The following is a 24,095-nucleotide window of genomic DNA, read 5'->3' on the forward strand; positions in this document are numbered from 1 at the left end:
GCTCTAAAATATTTCCAACCGACTCGCTAAGTCACTATCACGCTAGCCCCACGCATCAAATTCTGTGACTGGCTGGGGTCCCTTGCCAATGTACCTTTCTCCGGAATTTAGTTGAGCAGCTGCATGGAGGAAAACACCACACAAACTTAATTTAGAATCAACAGGTAACTCAATCGCTGGGCACGACTACTAACACATCCTAACTAGAAAGCCATACTAAAATAAATCCTCTGGTGGTGGATCTAATCAGAGGACTTAGTTCATTACATCTTGTACACCAAAATCTCTCTCTGTCCAAAGCGTCTCAAGTCCCCTTTCTACTCCTCACTTCTTCCCCTCCAACCTGGAAGTCCCGCCTACTCTTTGCCTAGTGATTGGTCCCCTGTAGTCTTTATTCATTAGGGGAAGGTCCTTGCCACATATCACCCTCTCTGTCCAATTAAGAAAAGAACTTTTCGGGGCTGGGGATTTAGCACAGTGGTAGAGCGCTTACCTAGGAAGCGCAAGGCCCTGGGTTCGGTCCCCAGCTCCGAAAAAAAGAACCAAAAAAAAAAAAAGAAAAGAACTTTTCTCTCAAACGTAAGCTGAGCACGACTATTACCATTCTGTAATTTACAAAGTACAAAACACGCCTAACACCCAGTCCATCATTTTATCAATTAAATAGAACATTCTGTTATCTATTCTAGCTTAAGAAAGGCTTGAAATCTGTATGTCGTGTCCTGGCTAGCTTGTATACTATCTGAAAACTATCCAATTAAATATGTTTTCCCACTGTTAAATAGCCTGGGTAGGCTAGGAGACTATAATTAGTCTTCAACCCCGTCATAAATCTGAGAGCAACTAATACGAACCGAAAATAAAGGAAGCCTAACACAGCTTCTAGAACTGAGACAAGTTATCGAGACAGCCGCCCGCATCCCATGAACTGTCCTTATTCTCTAAGCACTGGCTGAGGACATTCTTGTTTAAACTTGAGAATTCCCTGTTTAAGCAAAACACAGACACTGCTGTGTTTGGTCCCTGTCTTAGTTAGGGTTTTATTGCTGGGAAGAGACACCATGACCACGGCAACTGTTTTCATGGAAAATATTTAAATGGGGTTGGCTTACAGTTTAGAAGTTTAGTTCTTGGTGGGAAGCAAGGCGGCAGGCAGGCGTGGTCGCTGAGAGGTCTATTTAAGATTCACTTATTTAGCATGTATAAGTACACTGTAGCTGTCTTCAGACACACCAGAAGAGGGCATCTGACTTCATTACAGATGGTTGTGAGCCACCTTGTGGTTGCTGGGATTTGAACTCAGGACCTCTGGTAGAGCAGTAGGTTCCTTTAACCACTGAGCCATCTCTCCAGCCCTACATCTTGATCTGCAGGTAGCAGGAAAAGACAGTGAGCCACTCTGGCCAGTTTGAGCATCTGAAACCTCAAAGCCTACTCCCAGTGACACAGAATCCAACAAGGCCACACCTACTCCATCAAGGCCACGCCTCGTAGTAGTGCCACTTCCCATGAGCCTAGTGGGGCCTATTTTCTTTCAAACCACCAGAGTTCCTAAATATGTTAATATTCTAAACTTTCCTACCAGGAGAGATATTTTTCTACTGGTAAAGGCACCATCAGTGTGTGGATAGTAAGCTGTAAATGAAAGTTGGTGCTGTCCGCCACCCTGCCTTCCATGTTTCTTTCCTAATGGTGTTTCCTTTGTTCTCTTGTGCCCACAATGGTATGCTGCTCTGAGCCCTGAATCTTAAATATGTTAGTGGCCCCAGGACCTGTAGAACCTCACTAGATCTCAGCGCTGACATACACTGTTGTATATGTATATGTGTGGGTGTGTATGTGTATATGTATATGCTTTACGTGTATGTGTATATACACTCATAAGTACACAATACAAATATACAAATATACACATACACACATATATATACATATGTCATTCTAATATAATAATTATATATTTATATTATATATTAATATAATATATATGTTAAATACATATTATCTCTCTATATGAAATTTTCACATAATCTGTTTTGACCATATTTACCTTCCCTACCTCACCTTTCCCTAATTCCATCATCCTTCCCTTCCCACTTGACTTTGTGTCTCCACCCCCTTACCATCCCCTCAAAACCAGTATGTGTTGCCTGAATATTCTTGGACATGTGGCCTTCTACTGCAGCATGGCCACCTTCCCAGGCTGTTCACTCTTAGAGTGACCCTCTCTCAGCAGCTATCAATCCCTAATAACTCCTCGACTCCTGGTGGGATTCAAACCCAGTTCCCCACCTCTATGTTAGGGTTTGTCTTGCTTGAACTTGCACAGGTCTTGTGCACACTGTCACGACCTCTGTGAGTTCATGTGTGCAGCTGCCCTGCTGGGGTCCAGAAGACACGGTTTCCTGGTAGTCACCCGCCACTTCTGGATCTGCAGTCTATATGTTTCTTTTAGGGCTGAGCCTTCTGCCTTCTCTTGCTCCCTGCACCGCAGCCAGCTCTGGGTCTTTGACTTACACTAAGTTCTTGAAGTATGGTCCAAAGGAACTTATTTGAAATGCAAATTTAGAGCCTTACATTGGAAGATTCTTTCTTGTGTGTGTGTGTGTGTGTGTGTGTATGTGGTGGGGGGGGGGTGTCTAGCAATCTGTCTTAATAAATGAAAGTTTTCCAAGTGACTCTGTTGTGTCACAGCGAGTGACACATTTTAATAGATGGCAATATCCTGACCCTCCATGTGCATATCTTTTGGTAGTGGAGTTCTTGGGTTTTACCGATAAAGAGATATTCTAGTGTCCCTCAGATCACACCATTGAGTATCTCTACCTTTTGCATTCTAAATTCAATAATTCAAAGTTGCAGAAACTTTGAGTTGAATGCCTAGTAGGGAACAGGCAGGACGGAAACTCCAAACTTAAAGTTGCAATAGTTCTAACTCCAGACAGAGATGGTGGTTACACAGACCCAGTCTGGGAAAGGCTCCATTTGGGTACCTGGTGGGAGGGCTAAAGTTATGTTTTAAGTTTTAATTACAGTGCTTAAGAGATCTATATAACAAAATGCCTCTAACCTGTAAACATCACACGCTCAAAGACAGCTAGCTTCCTGGAATGCTGGGAGCTGTTCTTGCACTACCACAAGCCGTGGGTTTTCACTTCTGTAAACAAGATGGGTTGCCCCAAATGCACAGGATGTGCTCCATCACACACAGGTGGGAGGCACTAGGCAGGAAGTGCATCAGGATGTATGTTTGTCCCTGTTTGGACAAGGAGGGAAGTATGTAGCCTTGTGGGTTTTAACTTTATAACTACTGGATTAATGTAATTCACTACAGTTCTGGGAATCCAGTATTATGGCCAGTATTTAATAAACCTTGCTTCAATAATTGTGCAGTGGCCTTGTTCTCACCAGGTGGGGTTAACCTCTGGAGGGTAGAAGAGAGACAGAGAGGCCATGTGAGACTTTAGGACAAGTGGAGTGAGCTTTCTCACTCTGCATCTGATCTCGAATGATTGGAAGAATGGCTACGAAGCCTCACAAACTAAAAGCCATCTCACTACAAAGGAGTTTTTCAGCAGGAGCTTTCATGTTGAGTTAAAATGGCTTTAAATTGCAGAAAGCATACTTTTAACTTCCCTGGATTCAATGTAAATGGAGTATTTTTGTCTCCACTTATCTTTTGATTGTAGTACTTTTTTTTTTTTGTAGATATATTCTTTTAAAAAACTAATTGCAGATATTTTCAATTTATGGGCATAATATAGAGACTTAATAAAAACTATTGGAGAGTGGTTTTGTTTGTTTTTCGTTTTTGATTAAAGCACTGTGTTCCCTGTATGATCTGACCTTTAGCCCTGTACATTTTATACCAGCGTAACTGTGGCTAAATGCTTTCGTCCTCACATAGCTTCTCTCCTCTTCCGCTCCTTGTCCCTCTTTCTTTCTTCTAGAGACAAGGGTCTTTTGCAGTCCAGGCTGGCCTCAAACTCACAGCTGATGATGATTTTCAAGTCCTGATCCTCCTGCCTCTACCTCTGACTGCTGAGATGATGATAATGATGATGACGATGACGATGATTGAGACAGGATGTCGGTGACCCAGGCTGGCTTTGATCTCCTTAAGCAGCAGAGGCTGGCCTTGAACTCCTGATTGTCTATCTCTGTTTCCCGAGTGCTGTGACTTGGGCATGTGCCACTACGCTTACTTAGTTCACACATTTTGCCAGTGTTGGGGCTTGAATTTAGGACCCTATAAATGCCATGCTCTAGCACTGAGATGTGGTCCTAGGCCCCCCAGAAATGAATTTTGTAAACATAAATTAGATATCTAGACACTCTAGAAAAAAGATTTTATTGTTCGGTTCCATATCCAGGATGATGTATTAGAGGAGACAGAAGAAAGGATGGGTTAAGTGGGGGTGAGTGGGGCTGACCAGGACATCACACAGACTGGCGACTTGCAATTCGGTAGTCACTCAGCTGTACCTTCAAGCTTCCTAAAGGGGCCACAGAACAAAAGGAAGAGCAGCTTGTAGAGAAGGGAAGAATGAGAACAGCAAGGGATGCTGGGAGGCACTGGGCGCGCTGTGCTAGTCTTAACATTGCAGAGGAAGCTCTGACCCATCTGCTTCACGTAAGCATCTGGAGCTGCTAGCACTTTACAAAGGTCTGGACGAGGCCAGATTTGTGTTGTGGAATAATGATTATATATATATATATATATATGTACACCATTATTTCCTTTCTAGTTTTCTTAAGAATCATACAGATATTTACTGACCTCGCCAACATCTGATAAAGGAGATTAGAAAAAAAAAAAAGCATAGTCTCACGTTCACAGCCATGAATTTAGAGGACCATGACTAGAAAAGACTTGAAAAAGAATTCTGTCTGTATTAGACAGGAGGGTGTGTACAGACTTTTTTCTTGCCATTATTCTCCAAATGTAGGAACATTATGACTTTAAGTTGAACTAGATAATACAAACAATCTAGAGATAATTTAAATCATAAGGAAGCATAGGCATGTGTTGTATACAAAAATACTTTATAGCTGGGTGTAGTGGCTCATGCCTGCAGGGGATCAGGAGTTCAAGGTCAGCCTGTACTATATATTGAGTTCAAGAGTCAAGGGACGTCCTGCCTGAAAGAGGATGTGGCTCAAAAAACAAAACCAGTAGTCCAACCCCGCCCAACCCGACCCCACACTAAAGCAACCCAACGCAAATCAAAATTAAACACAAATCAAAATAACCAATAAAATAATTGGAAAAAATCTTCCCTACATTATGCAAATAAATAAAATAACATAAAATAAAATAAAATAACATTTGTAGATTCTGTGTTCGTGTGGCCCCAGAACCAGACCGTGCAGATTCCCAGGGATGACCATAACAATTCATCAGTGAATGGGCGTGGATGGAAAGAATTTAACAGCCTCTTAGTACAGCAGCTCCTCGCCTCTAATTACACCAAGGTGCAAGCTATGTGATAATAACATGCAGCAGGGGGAAAAAGAGTTTGACTTTCAAATCAGAGAGATCTGGGTCTGCATTCTAGAATGATCTTTGACTAGGCTGTGGTGCTGGGCAGATTAATCACTTCCGAATCTTAGTATTGCCTTTTGTGAGGGCTTAACAACGCCAGCCAAGGACAACCATTGTGAGATGCTTGGTTAACCATCAAACCCTCAGCACTGGACATTAATTAAAATAGTTCTTTTTCCCATTGTATGTAGTGCAGATTGAACCCGCTCTGATCAAGTCAGACAATCAGTCTGTCACTCAGATCATTATAGGTCACTCAGCGTTATCACGTAAATTTTATGTATTTTAGAGTCACACACACCTGGAATTAACTTTTACTCATACGATTGTTTTGTTTTGTTTTGTTTTGTTTTGTTTTAAAGCCAAAGGAAAAAAATTTTTTTTGTACTTCTCTCTGGTCACTCTGTCCAAGCCTGTAGAGTGACACCTTGTGACTTACTGATGGCCTTCTCAGCCAGGCCTACTCCAGCTGTTTCCCGTTCATTTCCTGGCTTCTTAGCTTGTAGAGATCTTCAGAGTCTTTCCCAGGGCAGTTTATGCACACTGTTCTTCAAGGAGCTTCTTCCAGAGCCCTCGCCTGTCCATGGTCCATTCCCCTAGCTTGTCCGGACTAGCAGAGGGGGTGTGGCAAAACCTGAGCCCCGTTCGAATCCAAGGAGTCAGGCGAGACCACCAACCCCAAGCTACTCAGGCAGCAGGTTCCCATGTCTCCCAATCCCAACAGAAAGCCAGAGTATCTTCTGAGTACACTTTGAAGCCTTCCCGCTCCATCCAGCTCCAGTCAGAAGGTCAGCAGAACTTGGAGGCAGCAAACTAGGGAAAACGTAAGCTGCAACTGGGAAACTCGGCCAAGGATGCTCTGAGACCGCTGGCGGGAAACAAGGTTGGTGGAGCGTTCTCCTCTGTGGGTAAATGCAGCTTTTCCTCTGCTGTCTGGTAGGGGTTTTGTGCTCTCAGTAGCTTCATCAGAGCCTGGAGGTCTAACTCCTAGCCCTGTTTCCTCTCTCCAGTGAACGAGGGTGTGGTGCAGCATTTTTTTCCAGAGTGTTCTGTGCAGTGCTAATCCCCTGAGATGCTTTCTAAGGAAAGGTTTCCATGGTTGAATAATATTATGTATCTCTGGGTATTTGCTCCTTCAACAGGATTCACTGAGGACAACTGACGTAAGAGCGCTCTGGTTGAGAAGTGATACTTCACCCAAAGTCTCTTCCAAGTAACAATTAATCACTAGCAGTAAAACTGATGCTTACTGGAGCTGGAGTTGTAGCTTAGTGGGAAAGACTGTAGGTATATACAAAGCCCTGTGTTTGATCCCTGGCAGCCAAGAAGTTAAAATTTATAAAAAAGGAAGAGTAGATACATTTAAAGGAAGTTAGTAGATACATTTAAAGGAAGTTAGTAGATACATTTAAAAGAAGTTAGTAGATATATTGAAATTTTGCCAGGTTTGGCCTTAGGCGCTACTAATCTTAGCAATTGAGAGCTCAAGACACGAGGGTCTAAAGGTCAGCTCCATCCTCTGCTACTCAGGAAGCTGGAGCATAGCTGGAGTTATATGTCTCAAAAAACAAAGGAAGGTTGGAGAGAGCGCTCCCAGGTTAAGTGCTGGCTGTATAAACCCGACAATATGAGATTTGTGCTGGTGAAAAAGTTGTCTTCTGACCTCCATGGGTTCTCAGTGGCTCAAGTGTACCTGTATATCCACATACATTATGCACAAATATCCATAGAGACTCATATAATGATGATGATGATGAAGTTTAAAAGCTCAAGTGCACTGTATGCACATACATATTTACACGTACCATACTCAAACCATATATAATAATAATAAAGTTTAAAAGCTCATGTGCCTTTGTATGCACATACATGTCATACATATACATCCGTACACACTCATACGATGATGGTGATGGTGATGGTGATGGTGGTGGTGGTGGTGGTGATGATGATGATGATGATAGACAGCCAACTCAACTAACCAAAGACCTAATGTTTCTTGGCCATACTGTTCCTTAAACATCTGTCCCTTAGGACTTTGTCTTCCACAGTCCCTCTGATCAGATAGGATCATCTTTCTGTGGATGGTCACCTGACTTATTCTCTCAATTTTTAGGTGTTTTAAAAAAGACGTCTGCTTGACTCTTTAAATGAGCCTTTCTTTTCTCTTTAATCGAGCCTCTTTTTATCTGCTTGCTCTATTTTGTTATTTTTCCCACAGCTATTGTAACTCTCTGGCATTATAAACTATGTTATCTAATAGGCTTATTCTTGATAGATCTGTGGTAATTAAAACATCAATGTCTGAGGGCACACATACATTATATTATTATTTTTTCTGGGCTGGGAATTGAACCCAGCACTTAGGAAAATTCTCTATTGTTGACTGACCCTGTCATGGTTTGTTCATGCTTGGCCCAGGGAGTAGCACTATTAGAAGGTGTGTCCTTGTTGGAGTAGGTGTGTCACTGTGGGCATGGGCTCAAGACCCTCACCCTAGCTGCCTGGAAGCCAATATTCAGCTAGCAGCCTTCAGATGAAGACGTAGAACTCTCAGCTCTGCCTGAACTCTGCCTTCATAGGTACTACCGCTCCCGCCTTGATGGTAATGGACTGAACCTCTGAAGCTGTAAGCCAGCCCCGATTAAATGTTGTGCTTTATAAGAGTTGCCTTTGTCATGGTGCTTGTTCACAGCAGTAAAACCTTAACTAAGACAGACCACAACCTCCCTCCAGCCAAAAGCATTGTTTTATTTGCTTTTTGATGTATCCACAGATGGAGAACATGGCCTGATTCAAAGCTGGCACAGGGCAAATTGTGGTTCAATGAACTGTGATGGTGGAGAAAACCAAGGACTCCCAGGGCAGGAGACCAGGAAGTGCTGTGGGGTAGCCATCAGAGAAGACCACTCAGACATGGGTTCCAGCCAATAGAAAGTCTTCATTAGCCAACCAGAGACTACACTGGGTGTTTAGGATCCAGTGTAGCCCTGAGCCTTTCTCAGGGTGAGCTTTTAAGCACAAAAACCACATCCCAGTTTTATACACCTCAGTTAGCAAGAACAGTTAGTCAGAATAGGATTCACGAAAGCCAAAATATTAGGACACTACGTGGAGAGACTTTCCCAGAACTATGGACTTTGATGGATTTGGTCTTTGCTCTTGCATTGGCAGGCGTACTGCCTATGTGCAGGTTGAACTATCAGATGAAATGGCCTGAAGGTTGCCTCTGTCATGATGTCTGCTGTGCTAAGACCTTCCAGTGTTATAACCTAACTCTAAAGTGGCCTTGCCAAAATCCGTTCACCACTGCTTAGGCCCAGGCTAGCTGGCCCTGGGACTGACATGGAGTCTCCTGTCTCAGTCTCCCACCTCTTTGTAGGAGAGCTGGGGTCACAGATGCATAGCTTCTGCATTGAGCACTTATATGGGGCGCTCAGCTTGTGCCAAGCATATTGGCTATGTATCAAAAAATAAGGTGGGTGGCTCTTGAGAACTGACACCCAAGGTGACTTCCAGCCTTTATACAAAGGCACACATCAGCCTACACACAGGTGTGTACGTACAGGAGCACAGGCATACATTCATACTCACACACCAAACATACATCTCACAAACACACCTCACACACACACATACCACACACATACACACACCTCATACATACACACACACACACACACTTCTCTCACACACACACACACCTCACACACACACACCTCACACACACACATACCACACACATACACACACCTCATACATACACACACCTCATACATACACACACACCACACACACACACTCTTCTCTCACACACACATACACACCTTACACACACACCTCACACACACCTCATACACACACACTTCACACACACTCACACTTTGCACACACACATGTAGATACATACCACACACACACACACACACACACACACACACACACACACACACACACCATGATGACCTGGAGAAAAAGAGTCATCAATATTGTTCTCCATCACAGCAAATGGAGAAATCCTTAAGAGAGTTAAGTCCCAGAAACAGAAGCCTCTGGAACACTCTCGAAATCTATTGGTTCATGGATGCAACTCTCCTTGACACTGGCTCTCAAAAGAAAAGTTGGCTTCATCCAAATGACGGTCCTAAGTAGGGAGTGTCATCTGCTACTGGTTTTAACTGCATTGTCTCCGCAGAGTTAATTTCAGTATCATGTTGTACCCAAGGCCTCACAGGAAGTGAGAGTCCTGGCCAAAACGCTGACTTAACTGGATCCACTCCTGACCTCACACAGAAGAGGCACTGCAAGAGTAAGCACGCGGTTATCCCAGAGCACCTGCTCCTCTCTTCCGGTAGTCTCTGCAGATGAACAAGCCTTGAACAAACCGGGCGCCAAGCACGTTGCTGGTAGCTGGAAACAGCCTCGGGTGCTCTTCAGAAGGGACGGACGGAGTGGGGAAGAGAAGAGTGGGTTAGGAAGTTAGGATATAGAGGTGGGAATGTGAGAAAACGTGTTTGGATTGTGATGGGAAATTGTTGGAGACTGCCTTTAGCTTTGTTCAGCCGTACGATTTTTCTGTCGACGTGCCTCATTTCTTCCTGTGTCCTGTTTCTCTGAAAGTCACGAGACAGTATGTTGTTTGCATGAACTAATTATCTGTGTGCTCCCATCTGAATCAATCTGAAATTATAAATGATTTGACTAACAAGTTGGAGAGTTAAATCAATGGAAAGAACGCTGAGATTCTTCTCCACTCGCAATGTTGGTCTAATGAGGATTTATATCAACTTCAAAAACCTCCCGTTTATTTCAGTATTAAATTTAATAAAGTCCTTCGCATGTTGTGTCAGTTAGTGTTGATTAGTGGAAGATACCCTCACTGGTGATGTTGGGAACACTGCCCATAAAAAAAAGGGAACCATTGCAAAAACAAAATAACTTTGTATCCCCACAAAACTCCTCATCTTGACAATTCTATAATATAAAACCATAAATTCTCTGAGTTAGAATAAACAAGGGGATTTGGGCTTGATAAAACATGTCTATAATCTGAGCACTTGGGAGACTCAGTCAGGAGGATTGTTGGTTCAAGCCTAGCCTGGGCTAGAGAGTGATTTCAGGGCTAGCCTGAGCTATCTAGCAAGACTCCCTCTCTAAGCAGAAACACCTCCTTCCCTGACTTCAAAATGATGGGATCACAAGGAGGTTACACCACACCTGGCTCAATTTTCCTTTTATCCTTGAATGTGCTTTTGATTCTACAGTTCAACTCAATCCCCACCCCCCACACCACTCTGTGTGTGTGTGTGTGTGTGTGTGTGTGTGTGTGTGTGTGTTAGTGGAGGTAAGGGGCCAAGGGGAGGTTAGGCACTGTCTTCAAGTTTAAAACGCTAGGATAGGGGCTGGGGATTTAGCTCAGTGGTAGAGCGCTTACCTAGGAAGCACAAGGCCCTGGGTTCGGTCCCCAGCTCCTAAAAAAAGAACCAAAAAAAAAAAAAAAACCGCTAGGATAACTGATTCATTGTATGGGGCTGCTCCTATGTTCAGTGTTCGAGTCAGAGAGCCTTAGACTCAGAGCCAGGCTTTGGCATTTCTCAAGCTTTTCTATGCAGGTCATGAAGAGTCGCCTGTTGTAGTTTTGCTTATCTTCAAAAAGTCCCACTTAGATCTTTCTGAGCTTTCTGTATTCATGTGAGCCACAATACATATTTTTCTCTCTTGAACTTTCACAGTCGTGTATTGACTTAAAAAATACTTGTGGGGCTGGGGATTTAGCTCAGTGGTAGAGCGCTTACCTAGGAAGCGCAAGGCCCTGGGTTCGGTCCCCAGCTCCGAAAAAAAAGAACCAAAAAAAAAAAAAAATACTTGTGAGTCTGTTTGATCTCACCTGTGCTTGGAGGACAGACTCTGCCTTACCTGCCTTCCTCTTCCACATAACTTGGCATGGTGCAGATGCTCAATGAATGTTTGTTAACTGCATAAAATCGGGTGACAGACCATATCTTTGAGCAGAGTTCATGCAAGTGTTCACAGTTACGATTACAGTAGAGTGTACTTCTCTGACTTTTTTTTTTTCTTTTTTTCGGAATTGGGGACCAAACCCAAGGCCTTGTGCTTGCTAGGCAAATGCTCTGCTACTGAGCTAAATCCCCAACCCCACTTCTCTGACTTCTAACATAAAAATTTAGAATCTAGAAACTTTAATACAAAGAACAGAAAGTACGGGTGTGGTGGGTTTGGGTGCAAAGCATTATGGCCTCTGTAGCAGACCCAGTCATCTGTGTTAGGAACTTTGGCTTCTTCTTCTTCATCATTAACCAAACATTCCACCTGCTGGTGCAAGCTCTGGGGTCATGACCTTGAGCAACGGTGTCTGTGCACTTAATCGATCTTGCAATATTTGATCATGTCATGATACATGCTGTGAAGAGATGAGACAGGGTGCAGCAGAGAAAGGCATGGTAGTTTGGGGAGAAGAGTTAGAGTAGTTTCTGTAAACGGTTAACAAGATTTCTCCTCTCTCCTCTGACAGGCTCCACCCCTACAGGAAGAGTTCCAGGCAATGAGTCTTCCTCAGGGATGAACCCCTTAATTGGTAACAAATGGTGCTATACACGTGAGCAACACAAAAAACGGGCCCAACAGGTTGTGAGTATGTGTATGTGTGTATATATACATATAAACAGATACATATGTTAATCTGTCCCTATATTAGACACATACATTGTAACATGAACAGTGAAAGAAAATGGGGTCATGAGGTTGAGAGGGATTAGGGGTGGGGATGGCATGGGAGAGAAGAGGGAGGGAGAGATAGTTTAAATACAATACACAGATATGAAATTTAAAAATAAGTTGAGGGCTGGAGAGATGGCTCAGTGGTTAAGAGCACTGACTGCTCATCCAAAGGACCTGAGTTCAATTCCCAGCAACCACATGGTGGCTCACAACCATCTACAATGAGATCTGATGCCCTCTTCTGGTGTGTCTGAACACAGTAGTGTACTCACATACATGGAATAAATAAATAAATCTTTAAAAAAAATAAGTTGAATTTTTAAGAAACGAAAAGAACAACATACACGGTATGTGGTGAAGCTGGTACCTGGCTCGCCTAGTATCTGTGAAACCCGGAGCCTTCACTCTCCAGCACTATGGGGTAAACCAAACCCAACCGACCAAAAACTCGAAGCATACAGAACATAACTACTGACCAGGACGGTGTGGATGGTGCTGTGAGATAGAATCCACAGACATAACCAAGTTCAAACACAGGAGGACAAGGTCACAGACATCTGCAAAGAGGAGGTTTGGTTTGTTAGGCCTTGCCTGAATGGTGAGTCGGTTGTTCATTTAGTTGTGATGGGGAAAAGGAGGGGAACACGTAGGAGAGAATCCCAATGGTGAGCAAATGAGAAGTCTCATTTAGATGCCAGGGACCTGGTAACTAATACAGTACAGGCAGGAAGAGATCCAAGCAGATCCGAGAACAGGATTCCAGATTCTTTCTCCATCATCACTGCAAGGATCTGGATTTAGCTGGTCCAAGTTGCAGATGCCTGTCAACCAGTCTCTGATTCTGGCTTCCCTCCCTCTGGAATGGAGTTGACAGTGCTTGCTACGGTGTATTCATGGAACTTGCTGGCCCTCCCCTTACTCTCCAACCTTTCAAGGGGTTGCTTTTCACTAATTCACAGAGTATTTGTTGGGGTCTACACCAAAGCATGAGTCCCTGGTCTGTCTCCACCTGTGGTAAGTACTGAGAACCAAAGCAAAGCAAGGTAACGGGGCACAACAGGAGTGTGGCTTGGGACGGGGAAGGGGTGGGGGTTGGAGACAAGATTGAGTGGATGTCTTTCCTTCAAACAGGACATCTGAGAATCGACATGATGCGGGGAGAGCTTTTGAAAGCCAAGGGAAGAATGAGGACAGGAAAGGGAGTTTGTGTTTAAAGACTGGAGAGGTGGCCAGTGAAACAGGAACCCATCAGGCAAAAGGAGGAAAATGGTCAGATTCTTTTTTTTTTTTTTTTTTTTTTTTTTTGGAGCTGGGGACCGAACCCAGGGCCTTGGGCTTGCTAGGCAAGTGCTCTACCACTGAGCTAAATCCCCAATCCCCGTCAGATTCTTAAGATAACTTGTAGCTACTACTCACAGAATTTGCTACTTACAGAGTGGAGGTAGGAGCAAAAGTTACTTCAATTGTTTTGACCAGAGCAACCAGGAGTGGAATTACTGTTGGTAGGGAAGGGAAAGACAGCCAGAGTAAGTAGCTTGAAGTGAGTGACGCACTCTGTACCAGTCTTATTTCAGATGTCTTTTCCACAGCTGTGTAGTAGGCCTGGCCCACTGGGTAGGTAAACAGTTGGACGTGTTACTTGGGAACTGAGGAAGCATCTACATTTGAGTTACAGATTTTAGAATTGCTAGCATTACGAGTGATATTGACAGCCACACACTCAGACGAGATCATCAAGGAGAAGAGAACAGGTCAAGAAAGACAAACTTTATGATATTACAATGGCTGGGCATGGAATTATTAAAAAGGAAACCATTCGACAGGTATGGTGTTATATGTTTGTAACCCCAGCATTTGGGACTCCGAGGCAGGAGGAATTAGAGGTCAGGCTGGCCTAGAGCTGTATGCTGAGTTCCAGACCAGCCTGGAATATAGAGTGAGATACCATGACAACGCCTAAAACCCAGTGCCCAGTGGAGGGCTAACCTGGGGGACAGCATGCAGGGGAGGAACATCCAATGTCACAGCAAGTGTGGGCAGAGGCAATGGAGGGGGCCTAGGGCTGTGGTTGATGCTGCCTTGGGAGTGTTTCACAGGTCTTTTCTGACTGCTTGCTGTTTCTCAGAAAAACATTGAGACCCCAGGAGCCAAGAAGGACAATGGAAAAGCCATTTGGAACCTGAAGAAAAGCAAGAACAGCCTATAAAGGAGATAGCCTAAAAGGAGGATATGAAGACTTCCATTTGTACTACCATAGCAGCTTCAGCTTTTAAAAGTGCCTCTCAAGTCTCTCCATGACTCTCTTTCCCACGGCTGGTCAGGCCCTATCCACATCTCTCTTTGCGTCATCCGTATGGGTATGTTCATGTAGTGCGGTGCCGAGGGGCAGGGATGCACAATCAGACTCTTAGAACTTAAATCTTAGTTTCATGACTCAATGCATCTTCTGGCCTGGGAAGATTATTTAACTTTCCTGCCTCACTTTTCTCATCTGCAAAAGAGAACCAGTAATTGTCCTTGCTTGCTGTGGGTGTCCTGGAGATTATGTAAGGTAATGTGTGTGAAGCAAACAGTAATTATTGGAGTTATTTTTATTACCGTCACCCTCTTCATCCTCCATCGTGAGGACATACGCTTCCCAAGGGAGAGGGCGATTTTATTCATCTTGCGGGCCTCGTGAGCCCTTGCATAAAGTAGGTATCTAATAAGTGTGTCAAGGAATAAGAATCCAAATGTGTGAATTCTCAGTGCACTGCACATGGCCAGGGGACTTCTTGGCAAATCATCTATTCTTGAAAAGCTGGGGACTCGGCACGCACTCTTTGAAGGCATTGTCAAGTGTCAGGTAGGTGTTTTGAATGGTCCACTACCCTAAAAATAAACCCACAGTGTAGCTTTCAAAAGCATATTCTACACACCCAAATGCCACTCTTTTTTTTTGATCATGGCACTCGCTAGATTGGATCACACTGTTCTAAGATCTTCCCAGGGAGCCTGCGTTTATGAGGCTGGCAGGGGACCTGGATGCATGAGGAGATTCACAGCTGTGGAAGTCAGATGATTGAAATTCTGAACCGGCGAGAAATCCATCATTCCAGGTCCTTCTGTATCACATTCTGGTAACTTGCTTTTTCAATGCCCTGGTCAAGCAGAGACACAGAAAAAAATGAGTGAGGCAACTCATTCCTATGATTATTTTAGGAAAGCCTTGTGAACAGACTGGGCACTTGCTAAGTCTAACTGCTTTAAAAAATAGTATAGTAAGGACTAGTGTTGTAGTTCAGTGACAGGACAGGTTTAAAACAGAGTTCAGCCAGGCAGTGGTGACTCATGCCTTTGATTCCTGCTTGGGTGGCTGAGGCAGGCTGATCTCTGAGTTTGAGGCTAGCCTAGGCTTCAAAGCAAGTTCCAGGATAGCCTTGGCTGCCTAGAGAAACCCTGTCTTAAAACAATCAGAATCAAACCAAACCAACCAAATATAAAAACCAACAACCTGAGTTTGTGGTCAACCGCAACAATAGTAACAACAACAAGAACATGTTGTATGGCTTTTCCATGGGAACAAGCTGGTTCTGACTGTAGAAGACAGTGGAAGTGACTTAGGGTTGACAGATCATCCCTTTGGAGAAGTATTTCCTTTTACAGAGACAGCAGAAATGCCCACGTTATTAATAACCACCGTGATGGGAAAACACAACGAATCAGGGAAATAGATAGCGGAGTTAGGCTTGACCATGGACACATGGGGCACACGAACTTATTCTAAGGGAAGCTGGAACAATTATGTAGAAATATCTGAATAATAACCATACTCCCCAAATTATGTGGAAATTATGCCCCTTTCAAGAAATAGTCTACATACTCATTACCAACTGAGCCAAGGAACATGTAATACTAGGGACATAATATCTCCACAAAACACTTTCAGAATAGAGAGAGAGAGAGAGAGAGAGAGAGAGAGAGAGAGAGAGAGAGAGAGAGAGAGAGAGAGAGAACTTTCCTTTACTCACATTCGGTTGTGAAATTCATTATGTCACAGAAATAAAATATCTCAGAGGCACTGGCTCCTGCCGTTAAGTAAACTAACCTACACTTAGAAACAATTTTGTGGCTTCCAGATAAATGTATTTCCTTCAGAAAAGCACTTCTCACAGCCAAGCCTAAGTGACAGAGCAGTGGCTGTTTCTAACGAAAAGTGTTAAGGAATTCGTGATGTCATCTCATGTGTGCAGATCCCTCAGTTGAGAGAGGACCAGAGGACAGAGAGCCGGCACAAACGAAGGGCGAAGGGCGTGTACCTGATTCACCCCGCCCTGGGTCGCAGTTTGCAGCGACCACAGTGGGTGTCTAGAAAATAAAAGGGAGTGTCCTGTTTTATATAACTTGGCTTTGGAAGCTCTGATGACAAGTAGCTCCTCTCTAAAGCTCCCCTTAGGAAACAACACGGAAAACCAGTTGTTAGTCGTCCGCCCCCGCCCTCGGCCCCCCATCCCCCCCCCCCCCCCGCGCGCCTGGCACTTCTGCCTGTGGTTCCCCTTTGTTTTTAAATTATTTTATTTTTGGTAAAAGTTAGGCTTCCCGAGCTCTAAAATACATGGAAACCTCCTTCTGTCTATTCAAGCGTTGGAAGCTGCTCTAACATTTAAAAAAAAATCGTGATTAAATTGGAGCATCGTATGCGATAAGGCCGAGGAATGTTATTTTATTAAAGTTGGCACCAGAATTCTTCTCAGAATGGGAAATTTATTTACTTTGAAAAATACCCCGAGAGCTTGGAGAGCAGGAGAGAGCTCCTGAGGGTTTGGGGTGTGGGCGGAATGTTTCTGAGACAAAGGCAGCGATTTGGCAGGAACTTCAAGCGCGTGGGGCCGGGGAGGAGGAAAGGGCTGAGCCAATGGGAGGACGGGCCCGGCCCGCAGCCCCGCAGCCCCTCAGTCCCTCTGTCCTTCTCCACCCTCCAGTGACCCAACTCCCAAAATATTTGGTGCAAGTCAGTTGTTTTGCTGTTGTTAGAGAGCCTAGGGCAGGCCTGTGTATCAGCTGAGTGGATCCGAGGTGAGATGGGTGGACCAGAGTGGAAGGCAGGAGACAGTCCCAGGTTAGAGATCAGCAGTGAGGGACAGTTCAGAGGGTGGGGTCCCAGATCTGAATTCCAGGGCTTTCTGAAACGGATGGGGCTGGAAAGGCTCTTGGTTAAAGCATCCACTTTCTGGACAGAGTCACTGCTGTGTGTGTGGGTGGGAAGCTTCCTGGTACAGAGTCACATGTTGCCTCACTGTGAGGGACGTGGAAACAAGACTCCACAAACACCAGACGTCATGGCTGTTTTTACAATCTTTGAAATTGGTCAGACTCCAATATGTTAATTTAAAAAGGTGGTTGGTTAGGGAATGAATCTTTAGCGGGATCACGAAGGAACGTTAAGATTCTAAATTTACATCTTGTAAAGACCCAGGGACACCGAATTTTCAAAACGAATCGAAAAATCTTTGAGAATAGGTATAACTGCGGAGTCCAAACAACACCTAATGTTTCCCAAAGGATTCTTGACTATCAGGGAAGCTAGGGCGAAAGAGAGGGTAAGTCTGCATACTAGACTTTTCACGTATTCGTTTCTATGCTGGGACCAAATCTGGAAACTAAGGGATGATGACTGGAGGTATATTTGACCATGTCGGATTTGGGGCAAACAAAAAGACACATACATACATACATACATACATACATACATACATACATACATACATACATACATATCCCAGCCCATCCATCCATCCATCCATCCATCCATCCATCCATCCATCCATCCATCCATCCGTCATCCATCCATCTATCTATTTATCTATCTATCTTTATATATCACCGGTGAGAAAGATTCGACGTGCGATAGACTTTTCTTCAGACTGGAATTCTCTGACCTAAAGTTTTAGCTTCACTCCTCCTGCAAGCCTTCCGTTATTTATTTATACATTCCTACCCGTGTATCACCTTTTGGTTTTTCTTTCCAAAAGTGATTACCATTTGAAATGATGAAGAGATCCTATTCAGGATTAAAAAAAAAACACCAACAAAACAAAACAAACAAGAGGTCTATACGCTGCCAGCCATTGCGGTCTGAGGCCAGGGAAGCCGGCTGTCACTCTTCATTGTGGCTTACCTAGCCGTGTGATATGCCTGGCATGTAATCGGAGTTCAACAAATATTTGTTGAATCAGTGAATGAATTTCATTCCACATCTGATCCGTAGAGATTACCAAAATCCTCACAGACCACCGGGAGTCTAGCAGTATGTTGCTTTTCTAAGGGACACACAAACTAAAGGGTTCTAGGCTGGTATTTTAGGCTAATTCCTTTTTATTATCAGCCTAATCTTGGATCATGTAAATGGTGATCGCACTATATCCGTCAGGATACTTTGCAAGGAAAAGGTTCAGTCATAGCTTATCCCCACTCAGAGTGAATCTAGAGATTCAATTAAATGATACCCCACTAGAGCTCAATTCTAATATAGACAGAGGAATGTTTTGGTGTTCAATGTTTGTCTTAGGTTAATAGCATTGTTAGATTGTATTAATGGGTTATTAACAGGATGACTTTACTTCCCAACTTGAGAAAAAAGTCAGTTGAGGAGTTATATCTATTGATATGATTTAGCAAAATTTCAGTTATCTGAGAATATAATTATATATATAATATGAACAAGGAATGTCTGGGAATATATGTAAATGTATGTAAAACAAGAACAAATAGCAATGCTTTTTGGCACCAGAGTTTGGATAATTAAAGAAGGTATTTTAGGGGTTGGGGATTTAGCTCAGTGGTAGAGCGCTTGCCTAGGAAGCGCAAGGCCCTGGGTTCGGTCCCCAGCTCTGAAAAAAAGAACCAAAAAAAAACCCCCCACCCCAAAAAAATAAAGAAGGTATTTTAGGATGACTACAAATCCAGTGTTTTGGTGCTGTGGGATTTATTTTTTATTTTGCATCTTATTGGCTTTTTTTTTGGATGATGCTATTTGTCTATTTCTTTATAAGAGCCTGGATTTAACTAATTAATTAATTATTTTTGATATATAGATCAGGTTAGCCTTTGACTATTCTGTGTAGCCTGTGATGACCTTCAATTCCTGCCTCCCAAGGAGGATTAGGTGTGAACTACTATGCCTTGCTTTATACAGTCAGATTTTTTATATATATATATTAAATTATTAAGTTTAGGCTGTATATGTTGTATGAGGAAAAAAACCAGGAACATGGCAAATTAAAAAGAAAGTCACAGAAATAAAAAAAGATTTCTCTTTTGGATTTGGTATGTGTGTGTGTGTGTGTGTGTGTGTGTATTTATCAGCCATGTATATATCAGATATATAGCAACCAGAAAACATTTATATATATATATATGTATATATATATATAATCTTTAAATATAAAAAGGCGAGAGTATTAGTTGTTCTGTGAGGATTGGGGTATAGCTTGGCTGGCTGTTTCTGTTGGGAGGAGTCTGCTACAAAGCCACAGTCATGCTAAAACGATCTGCAAGCTTTATGGGCAGGTTCGGGGGAATCCACCTTCAACATGTCGACCTGGCCTACCAGCATCAGTGAGGTTGTGGTAGGAAGGCTTGGTTCTTTACCGTGTGTACCCCTCCTAACAGCCGTGAGCAAGCAACCTAAGGTGCAAAGGGAAGCTGAAATGTATCTTGTGACCTGACCTTGAAAATAACACAATCATCTCTTCCAGGTGAAGGGAAGGAAGGGGCGACCCCAGGATACACACAGGCGCCACACAGGGGAATCATCAGGAGTCGTCTTGCCACTAATCACTCTTGGGGCCCTTTGGGTTGGGTTGTCTTGGCCAGCCTGCATGTGATGGGTTTTGTTTATCTTACTATATTGTATTTTGTCAATACAAAAATAAGGTAGAACAGAAAAAGTCACTGTTAGTGAATTTTGAGTTGATTAGCGATGTGCACTAAAAGTATTTTGAAAATTATAAGGTGATCACAATGGGAAATGAAACTAACATTTTAAAAAAAGGGCTTGATGGTTGATTGCATTATGTTTTGGACTTAAATGTTTAAGGTTTGGTCAGTCTCCTGTGGAGATGTGCTAGGCAGAGACGGTAGCACCTTGGAGAGGTGGGAGGAGGTCAGATCATTGGGGCCATGCCCTTGTAGGGTACATTAGGGTCTCTGCCTCTATTCCTGTGTGCTTCCTGTACACCACAGGGTGAGCGATTCTGCTCTATCATGGTCCCCATCGTGTTACCCCTCCCCCTTACTGAAGTCCCAGGAATAATGACATCAAGACCATGAACTACAGTCTGTGAAGTCATCAGCTGAAGAAAGTCATCCCACCTTTAAGGTGGCGTTGTTGGGTACGTTGTGATAATGCCTCTCGTGAATGCCACTTCACCCCACCGACCGTGATGGGTGATGTGCACCATGGCACTGGGTGGTGTTGATAAGTAAACATCAAGTTTGTTTCATAAGCTTAGAAACATCTGTTCTGGGTGGGGCATGGGATCATTGAAAGATGGAGGAAAGAAGGAACAGCAATAACAAACTCTGAAACCAACTGGCTGATCTGCCAGCTGGGGACTTGAGAAGGAAGAGAGGATGGTGGGAGAGAGACAAGAGTGGTGTTGCTGCCATGGTGTTGCCAGTGTTTCGGTAAAAATAAAAAAGGTGGCGGAATTGGTTCCTGTACCCTGGCAGTTGAGCTCTTGCTAGTTCTGGCTCCAACGGGCCATGGTTACTAGCGCTAATTTATCTCAGATTAGTATCTCTCCCAGCAGCTCTCTGCTAGCCATGAACTCTCTGGTTCCAGCTACCTGGTAAAATCATGGTTCTAGAAGTCCAGCAGCAGCTGGCCTGTCGCGGTTCCCTGCCACAGACTCTGCCCATACTCACAGCAACCCCCCACTCCCCGCCCTGTAGTTAAAGTATAAACTCCCAACTGCCCAGTAAAATCAAGACACAACAAACTGTAAACCAATAATCAGATTTATATGTTAAATTCTCAATCCACAATACATCCACATGATAAACGTAAGACCAATTGATAAGGATATAAACTGCCCACCTAGATAAGATAAATTTGTCTACAGAAATCCATCCCAGCTACCTTGGCAATTCAGGAACACCTGGATCTGGGTCATCCTTCTCAAGCTCCATATGATTCTCCTTTTTTTTCCTTCTCTCCTGCCTTACAAAAGCTTTGTCTCCACGTTATTTTTTTACTGTCCAGTCATGGCCTTGACCTAACTTGTCTGCCTTCACCTGCATGATGATATCAACCTACAAACCAGTTCAAGGCCATCAGGGGATTTCTAGGCTAGCCTGAACTCCAAAACATTCTGTCTCAAAAATCAAGCAACTGACAAACTTGAGCCGGTGTAAAACAGAACAACTCAAACAGAAGATATACTAGAAGAAGATGCAGTCGAGATGCGTAGACAGACGGTAGGCATTAAAAATATAGGAAGGTCCTAACACAAGAGACAATGCAAGAAGACGGTGGGGACAGAAAAGTTAAACAAAAGGAAAACACACAAACAAGCACAACAAAAACCCAAACAGCACCACCCACAGAAGAGAAAGAGAACAGGTTACTTTCTTTCTCCTGGTGTGGTTTTTTGGGGTTGCTCCCCTAGAGTGGGTTGGGGCTGGCTGCCTCATTGTTAATGTCCTCTCTGTGTTTTCCGAGCTTCTCCAGAATTTCCTCTTAAATGATTTGTTCTGGGAATCCTGGTTTCAGTTTGTGGCTCAGTTGGATGGCTGAGTTTCTGGAAAGGCTTGTGGAATGGCTGGCTACTTTATGATCCAACTTGCTCTCTTTAGGTACAAAGTATCTTGTTGAAAATTTTCTAAAGTACTGATAAAAATATAATTTCTTGGAAAGGCAAAACACAGATCCACAAGCCAATGACTTTCTGAGCAATTTTGTCTCTGGGGCAAGTTATTACCATATTAGGATCGACTTCTCATTTTTTTTCCCTGTAGATTGCTGAAGTTCATTTTGAATTCAGTTCTTGATTCAAGATGTACAGCATTTCAGGTTCCTGCTTCAAGTCACGGGTCTGTGGTTGGGACAATTTTGGTGGGAAAAGTCATTGGCTACCATAGTCTTTGCCAGTGTTGCTACTAAGACAAGATTTTATTTCTTTGCCGTGCGGGAGACTGAAGTCAGGCTTCAGTCATGGGGTCAGTTTTGCTTCTCCCTTATTGTACATGAGGCTGTTACATAATCTATGTTTTTTTTTTTTTTGTAACTGTAACCTACAGTTTCCTGGGATATTTGGATTAGCATTTCTCACACATAGAAATCCTGAGTAAAGTGATCCCATTTTGCAGCATGCTTTGGGTGTCCTGCCTGAAGCATATGCTAACTTAAATAAAGCTAAATAGAGCCAGAGTAAATAGAGCTAGAGCGACTTACCCAGTAGGTACCATTCTTCTCCGTCCATTTTCTGGATTCATCTCCTTATTTGGTCATTAAAAAGAGGGGAAAAAAACTACTTAAGTTAATTTGTTTCAAATAGGTTGTAAGTGGGTGGCAAGCACATTTAACCACTAGACCAGTGGCTCTCAACCTTCCTAACGCTACGACCCTTTACTACAGTCCCTCGTGTGGTGGTGACCCCCAACCACAACTTTAGTTCTGTTGCTGCTTCAAAACCCTAATTTTGCTACTGTTAGGAATCATAATGGAAATGTCTGATGGATTTAGTTAACTCTGGGAAAGGGTCATTGGACCCACGAAGGGGTCTCCACCCACAGGTTGAGAGCCACTCTTTTAGGCTATTTGTGACTGGTGCCTCTCATCATTTGGAAGAATTCGGCCACTAGGTTTTGATATTTGTGCTTTTCACTCTGTCTTCTTCCGGAACTTTAGTTAGATACATTTTGCCTCATCAGTCTGTCTTCCATGATTTTTAACTTTAAAAAAACCTCTCTCTCTCTCTCTCTTTTTTATAAAGGGCTTTATTTTTATTGAAAATCATTTCTCATACAATGTATTCTGATCATGCTTTTCCTCCCCCAACCTTACCCCACTCTATTCCCACCCCACTCTATTTAGAAACCAAGCAAATAGGTAAATAAAAAACAAACAAACCAGAATAAAAAACAAAGCAAGAAAAACACCCCATAAGAAATACAGACACACAGAGACACCCAGACTCTGAAAAGCAAAACCTATAAAAACACAAACATCTGAAATCATAATACATGAGCAAAAGATCAAATGATAAAAACAGCCAAACAAAGCAATATGAGACAAAGCTCTTCAAAAAATACCATTGAGTTTCTTTTGTGTGGGCCATCTACTGCTGGGCATGGAGCCTACCCTTTTTTTTTTTTTTTTTTTTTATTAACTTGAGTATTTCTTATATACATTTCGAGTGTTATTCCCTTTCCCGGTTTCTGGGGAAACATCCCCCTCCCCCTCCCCTTCTTTATGGGTGTTCCCCTCCCCATCCTCCCCTCATTGCCGCCCTCCCCCCAACAGTCTAGTTCACTGGAGGTTCAGTCTTAGCAGGACCCAGGGCTTCCCCTTCCACTGGTGCTCTTACTAGGATATTCATTGCTACCTATGAGGTCAGAGTCCAGGGTCAGTCCATGTATAGTCTTTAGGTAGTGGCTTAGCCCCTGGAAGCTCTGGTTGCTTGACATTGTTGTACATATGGGGTCTCGAGCCCCTTCAAGCTCTTCCAGTTCTTTCTCTGATTCCTTCAACGGGGGTCCTATTCTCAGTTCAGTGGTTTGCTGCTGGCATTCGCCTCTGTGTTTGCTGTATTCTGGCTGTGTCTCTCAG

General features: G+C 43.4%; 1 long non-coding RNA gene across 1 annotated transcript; it reads left to right on the forward strand.

The window, feature by feature from the left end:
• Nucleotides 1–11,845: 11,845 nt before the first annotated feature.
• On the forward strand, nucleotides 11,846–20,564 carry LOC102550659 (uncharacterized). The gene is made up of 3 exons (XR_005486977.2): nucleotides 11,846–13,552; nucleotides 14,409–14,640; nucleotides 20,020–20,564. It is a non-coding gene; the product is annotated as an uncharacterized LOC102550659 (long non-coding RNA).
• Nucleotides 20,565–24,095: the final 3,531 nt, after the last annotated feature.

This window comes from Rattus norvegicus, chromosome 7, assembly GCF_036323735.1.
Source record: "Rattus norvegicus strain BN/NHsdMcwi chromosome 7, GRCr8, whole genome shotgun sequence".
Classification (NCBI taxonomy): domain Eukaryota; kingdom Metazoa; phylum Chordata; class Mammalia; order Rodentia; family Muridae; genus Rattus; species Rattus norvegicus.